This window comes from Pseudorca crassidens, chromosome 1 (genome assembly GCF_039906515.1).
Source record: "Pseudorca crassidens isolate mPseCra1 chromosome 1, mPseCra1.hap1, whole genome shotgun sequence".
Lineage (NCBI taxonomy): Eukaryota > Metazoa > Chordata > Mammalia > Artiodactyla > Delphinidae > Pseudorca > Pseudorca crassidens.
In genome coordinates this window covers 10,982,320-10,989,859 of record NC_090296.1, presented here as the reverse complement: position 1 = coordinate 10,989,859, position 7,540 = coordinate 10,982,320, and positions in this window count along the sequence as shown.

The window sequence follows — 7,540 nt, the reverse complement described above, 5'->3', positions numbered from 1 at the left end:
TACAGGTTACTTGGGTCTAACTGGTTATTTGATATCAGAAGGAGAGAGATTCACTTTTTTTCAGTGTTCATATCAGCCCCCACAAAGGACATGATTGCCCATCCTTGGACTGATAGAGTGTGCAGAAGAATAGGGCATTGTGAATGGCCAGCTAGGGTCCTGTGCCCTCTGCTGGGTTGATGACGCCATTACTACCCCGCAGGTATGAGGGGAGATGTTCCCATGAGGCCCACAACTGTGTCAAGAGTTTTGGGGGCACACTTCAGTTTTATTAATAGTTATTGATCTTTTCAAGTTTTTTATTCCTTAAGACAATTATAGAATTTATAACTAGGAATTTACTATTTTTCAAATCTCTGTCATATCAGTAGTTATTTTTAATTTTTGTTGGTTCTATGTTTTATTTATGTATTTCCTCTCTCTTTTTTTTTTCCTTGATGAGTCTTGTTAGTCTATCTAGCTAATTAATCTTTTCAGAGGACCTGATTTTAGTTTTGTTAATCCTTATTGTTTTTTTAAAATCCATATTTCATTGATTTCTGCTTTTATTTTTTTAACCATCCTTTCACATTCTCTGAATTTTCCTCTGCTCTTTTTCTATTTTCTTGAGTTAAATGCTTAGCTTTCTTACTTTTTAACATTTCTGCTATCCATATAAATATATTTAAAGTTTTCATCTAAAAACTGACTTAACGATGTCCCACAAATATTCTCATTGTTATTGTTTTCTAAATATTTCTTAATTTCCCTTATGGTTTCACTTTTAACCCAGGGATAGTTTAATAATATGTCATTTTGTGTATTGAGAATTTTAGGCTACTCTTCTGTTATTAACTTTTATTTATATTTCATTATGATAAAAAATATCATGTATATGATATTGAAGATTTGGAATTTATTGAGGTTTTTTTGCAATCACATATGGTCTCTTTTTGTAAATATTCCATATTTTCTTATGAAATATTGGGTATTACCTGTTTGATATGCATATATATGCATACGCTTAAGCTTATTATTTTATTCAACTCTTTCATATCTATGTGGATTCCTTATTTACTTGAGCTTTCAGGTTCTTAATGGGGAATGTTAAAATCTCCAATCACAATTGTTCATTTATTTATCTGTCAGTTGTTGGTTGATATACTTTGCAACGGTCACGCGGTGACAGAGTGACTCCTGTAACTCTTTGTTCTGGCAATGTTTGCCCTTTGAGTTTATCTTGCTTTTTGTCCTTAGGGCACACCACACAATTCTTAAAGGTCTTCAGCAAGAAGCTCCCCACAGGGTTTGGGGTGGTCCCCGAAAGACCAGCAAATCATTATCCATGACTTAATGCAGGGCCGAGGTCCTTAACTGGAGGAAACGTGCTATGAGGGACATTATTGGGACAATCGAGAAAACTGGAATATGGATGGTACGTTAGAGAAGAATATTGTACCAGTGCTAGATTTCCTGAAGTTAATAGCTTTACTAAGAAAATAATATCCCAAATTCTTAGGAAACGTACATGGAAGTATTTAAGGGTAAATGGTCATGATGTATAAAATTTACTCTCAAATGATTCTTTAAAAAAAAAAAGTACATACACACACACATACATACCTGCGTATACACACATGGGGTTGCTGTGAAGACCGGACTGTACCGTGAGCCTAGCACAGCAGAGGGCACGTGGCAAGGCCTCATTCAAGAGAAGTGTTGCTAGAATTGTTATTTTATCTCCCCAGGTCCCCATGGAGTGTGGGATCCTGTTTAGATAGTGCCTGACTAGAAGTCCTTTTCTTTAATCATCAACCTCTTAGTCCCTTAAAATAGAAAAATAATTTTAAAAAATAGAAGAAAATTTTTCAGAAGCACTGTTGAGCCAGATGTCTGTGTGTTCCCAGTTCCCTGCTGGTCTGTGCCCACCAGGCCCTAGCTAGTGGCCTCCAGGTGAGTGGGACCTGCTCCCTGCTTACCAGGAGGCCCACTTCAGTTGTTCCCTCTGGGTTAGTCACTGCTGCATCTGGGTCTCATTTGGGAAAGATGTATCTTTCAGGGTTCACACCAAATCCAGGGAGAAGCTTCTGGCTGAAGCCCTCTTTGAACGAGCATCTCCTCCTCTGAAATTAGCCCATTACAGACGTGTTGCTCTTGGTTTCTCTTTCCCAATTCTGCCAACCACAGAAGTGGTGACTGGGAGGCTTGCTCAGGGCCTCCTAACTTTGCCAGCTGTGTGGATAAGTGCTATTTGAAATCCTGCCTCCAGGAAAACAGGGCCCTGCCTGGCGTGGGACAGGTCACGTCAAGCCAGAGACCTGCAGTGATGGGACCTGCCGGGGAGGAGCCTTGGATGGCCTTTGCTGAGCCTTGGCCGGCTGCTTACCTGAGGGATCATGAATTGTGTTGGCAAAAAGGATGCCAACCTGTACTTGTGGCCAGCATGGAGGTGGCGTGGGTAGGTTGGGTTAAATCTTGGGGTTCAGAGACTGGACTTGAGGGGATCCTCGCTGGTCCTAGGGCCTGTCTCTGTTGTAGATCAAGGGAACTGCGTGTAGTTCCTGCAGCCCTGCAGGCCTTCATCACTGGGACCACCTGTCCCACCCGTAGGCTTAGCCTTCAGACAATTCCTGGACCAAGCAGGACTCTAACCCCCTGGGCCGTCCTCCTCCTGGACAGGCAAGAACACAGCCCAGAGGCACCATTACTTTGCTGATAAGGTTCTGCATTGGCTGGCTCACCCCTTTTATCTCCCTTCTCACTTCTCTGCCACTTCCTGCCCTGCTCTGGTATCACAGCCCTATGTAAAGCACTGGGCATGGGGTCTGGCTCCTGGTGAGGGTAGTAGCGGTATTTATTGCGCTGTCGCTGGGTACCAACTCTGGTGTACATGGATATTTACCGATTTGATTCTCACAGGAACCTACCAGGCAGGTATTATTATCATCTCGGATAGGATAGCAGTCAAGAGCATGGACTCTGCGTTTGATTTTAGACCTTAGGAGATGATACCAGGCAAATTACTAAGCTCACCATGCCTCAGCTGAGAAATGCAGATTCTAGTTATCTAGAACCTCTCTAGGTTGCTGTGAAGATTGCATATGGCGGAAGAGCATAGAACAGGGCCTGCTATGTTCTAAGTGCTATATGAATGCATGATTACACACATACCTCGTCTTATCGTGCTTTGCTTTATTGCACTTCGCAGGTATTGTGTTTTTTACAAATTGAAGTTTTGTGCATACTGGAAGTCTCATCAGCGCCATTTTCCCAACAGCATTTGCTCACTTCATGTCTCTGTGTCACATTTTGGTAATTCTTGCAATATTTCAAATTTTTCTTTATTATTATATTTGTTATGGTGATTTGTGATCAGTGATCTTTGATATTACTATTGCAAAAAGACTTTGATTTGCTGAAGGCTCAGATGCTAGTATTTTTTAGCAATAAAATATTTTTAAAATTAAGGTATGTACATTGTTCTTTTAGATGTAATGCCGTTGCACACTTAATAGACTACAGTATAGTGTAAACATAGATTTTATAAGCCCTGGAAAACCAAAGAAATTTATGTGATTGGCTTTATTGCAATATTTGCCTTATTGCAGTGGTCCGGAACCAAACCCGCAATATCTCCGATGTATGCCTGTATTGCTATTCTCATTTGGCAGACTGGGAAACTGTGGCAGAGAGAGGTTAGAATGTTACTGAGTCCAAGCTCGTACTGCTTGCCATACCACAGGCCAATGAATGGACAGACAAGACGCTGGGGCAAGGAACAGAGACTTTATTTGGAAATCCAGCTGACTGAGAAGATGGTCCCAAAGAACCATCTTCCTAGAGTCAATTCAGGCTTCTTTCTTACTAAAGGGGTGGGTGTGACTTGTTACTGCTAACTTCTTGGTCCTGGTTGGACTCCCTGAGGGGATGTGATAATCCCTTGTTTTTGCGCTCTGCACGTAGGTCTAGTCATCATGTTCCTGCAAACCTCCAACAAGACAAATGCTATTTTCTGTAAAAGTGTTACACCTTTAAAGGTCAAGCCTGGGAGGCAGAGCCTTGAGCCGCGGGCTATCATGTACATTTCAGGCTATAAGCAACATTCTTTTACAAAAGGTGCAAAGCCAGCATGACTAAGCACAGGCAACAGAGCACAAAGTTTAGAGGTAAAGGAATAGATCCAGTAGGGAGTCAGGTTTGTTTGCTGTTGCAAGAAGACTTACCTAAAGTTACACTACTAAGGAGAGGAATCAGAATGGCAACCCACGTACCTTAGCTAAAGCCCTTATCAGAGTTCCACTGCCTCCGTCTTCCCTCCTTCCTTCCCTGCCTCATCCCACATCAAAGCAGAAGTTATGGGCCCTCTTGTCTTAACACTGAGCAATTCCACAGGGCAGTTCTGGGTCCCAGGGGGCCAATGGGGGTGATGGTGATGCGGATGCCCCTGTTGGTCCAGGTGTGGCCTACGGATTCACAAGTGGGTGGTAGCCTGAAAAAGTTTGAGAAACATGGGGTAGGACAGGCATGTTGTGAAGGTACCCTCAGGAGAAGGCTTGCAGGGGCCGGGGCTGAGTCCCAGCTCTGCCTCTTGCTCTGTCACCAACTTGTCCTGTGACCTTGGACAAGTCGCTGGATTTCTCTGAGGCTCAGCTTCCTAACTTCCTGCCTTCCCTGAGGGCAGAGGAGTCAGGAGATGAGAAATAAAACACTGCGAGAGAAACTGTCACAGGCTTTGCGTCTGTCAGACCGGTCTCCAGTATCTCTCCAGCATCTCTCCAGCTGATTGCTGACTGTGTGATTTAGGCAAATCCCCTACTCTCTGCAAACCTGTTTTCTGGTTCATTAAGTGAGGTGAAAGGATCATAGCACCTAAGAACATTATCCTGGTGATGAGTGGTGGTCAGTAGTCGGTGAGTTTCTTTTGTCAATGAAAAATTAATTAATAGTCAATCCAAGAAAGAAATTGAAAATTTTATTTGAGCCAACCTGAGGATTGTAAGTCGGGAGACAGTCTTTCAGAAATCTCTGAGGACTGTTCCACCTCAGAGGTCAAGGCACAGTTCTATAAGTTTTTTTTTTTTTAATAGGAGCATAATTGCTTTACAATGTGTTAGTTTCTGCTATAGAACAAAGTGAATCAGCTATATGTGTACATATATCCCCTCCCTCACAGCCCCCCACCCCTCTTGGCCATCAGAGAGCACCAGCGGAGCTCCCTGTGCTACACAGCAGGGTTATACATCAAAGTAACATACTGACAGCTTACATAGTCCAAGACAAGTAGTGCGTCATCATGACTCCTTAGAGGATTGAGAAAGGAATGTTATCTCCTGTTATCTCCTAAGGAGTTATCTTGCTGGTGCCTGGAGGAAACTGCTTTTTGTTTGTTTTTGCCAGTAGGCAATCCTGTGTCTTCTAAGGGGATCCAGTTAATGTGTAATGCAGATAGATGCACACTAAAGGGAAGGGGGGTAGTGGCTCAAATGGGCAGAGAGAAAATTTTATGTTTAAAAGTTTTCATGTCCTGCCTTAACATAATTTTATTTCATCACCTTTTTACTACTGCTCTTGCCAGGTTTGCATGTCAGTGTCATGCTGGCCTCATTTAACAAGTTGAGGAGTATAGTCTGTTATTCTAAAATATGGAAAAGTGCATAAGCCTGACATTCTTTTTTTCCTTAAATGTTTGGCGGTATGTGCCAGAGAAATCATTGGGGCCTGGAGTTATCTTTGGGAGAAATTTTTTATTTATGGATTTAATTTCTCTCATAGAGAACTATTCAGATTTTCTATTTCTTCAAGCAGTATTTTTTTAAGAAGAAAATTTGCCCATTTAATCTAGCTTTAAAATTTATGTATATAAAGTTTTCATAACATTCTTTTATTACCATTTAGCATGTTCCAGACCCATAGTAATGGCCCATTTTTCATTTCTTTTTATTTTTTTTTAATTGAAGTATAGTTGATTTACAATGTTACATTAGTTTCAGGTATACAACATAGTGATTCAAAATTTTTATAGATTTACTCCATTTAAGATTACTATAAAACATTGGCTATATTCCCTATGCTGTACAATATATCCTTGTAGCTTATTGATTTTATACATAGTAGTTTGTACCTCTTAATCCCCTACCCCTATCTTGCCACTCTCCCCCCTTCCCTCTTGCCACTGGTAACCACTAGTTTGATTTCTATATCTGTGAGTCTGTTTCTGTTTCCTTGTATTTATTTATTTATTATTTTAGTGATAGTGTACGGTATTTGTCTTTCTCTGTCTGACTTATTTCACTAACCATAATACCTTCCAAGTCCATCCATGTTGCTGCAAATGGCAGAATTCCATTCTTTTTTATTGCTGAGTAATATTTATATATATATTTCTCTCTCTCTCTCTCTATCTATCTATCTATATATATATATATCACATCTTCTTCATCCATTCAACTGTTGATGGACACTTAGGTTGCTTCCATATCTTGGCAATTATAAATAATGCTGCTATGAACATTGGGGTGGATGTAACTTTTCAAAATAGTGCTTTTGTTTTCCTCAACTATATACCCAGCAGTGGAATTGTTAGATCATATGGTAGTTCTACGTTTAGTTTTTTGAGGAAACTCCATGCTGTTTTCCATATTGGCTGCATCTATTTACATTCCCACCAACAGTATACTAGGGTTCCCTTTTCTCCACATCTGTGCCAAAATTTGTTGTTTGTAGACTTTTTGATGATAGCCATTCCGACAGGTGTGAGGTGATATCTCATTGTGGTTTTGTTCTGCATTTTTCTGTTGTTAGTGATGCTGAACATCTTTTCATGTGCCTGTTGACCATCTGTAAATCTTCTTTGGAAAAATGTCTATTCAGGTCTTCAGCCCATTTTAAAATCAGGTTGTCTGCTTTTTTGATATTGATTTGTATGAGCTGTTTATATATTAATAGCTTGGATATTAACCCCTTATTGGTCATATCATTTGCAAATATTTTCTCCTGGTCAGTAGCTTGTCTTTTCATTTTGTCGATGGTTTCCTTTGCTGTGCAAAAGCTTTTAAGTTTAATTTGTTTGTTTTTGCTTTTGTTTTCTTTGCCTTAGGTCCAAAAAAAAAATTGTTACATTTTGTGTCACAGAGTGTTCTGCCTTTGTTTTCCTCTAAGATTATTATGGTTTCTGGTCTTACATTTAGGTCTTTAATCCACTTTGAGTTTATTTTTGTATATGGTATGAGAAAATGTTCTAATTTCATTCTTTTACATGTAGCTGTCCAGTTTTCCCAGCACCACTTACTGAAGAGATAGTCTTTACTCCATTGTATGTTTTTGTCTCTTTTGTCATAGATTAATTGACTATAGGTGGGTGGATTTATTTCTAGGCTCTCTGTTTTGTTTCATTGATCTATGTGTCTGCTTTTGGGCCAGTACCATACTGTTTTGATTACTGTAGCTTTGTAGTGTAGTCTGAAGCCAGGGAGTGTGATACCTCCAGCTTTTTGGTTTTTTCTCAAGATTACTTTGGCAATTTAGGGTCCCATTTTTCTTTCTTTTTTTAAAAATAAATTTA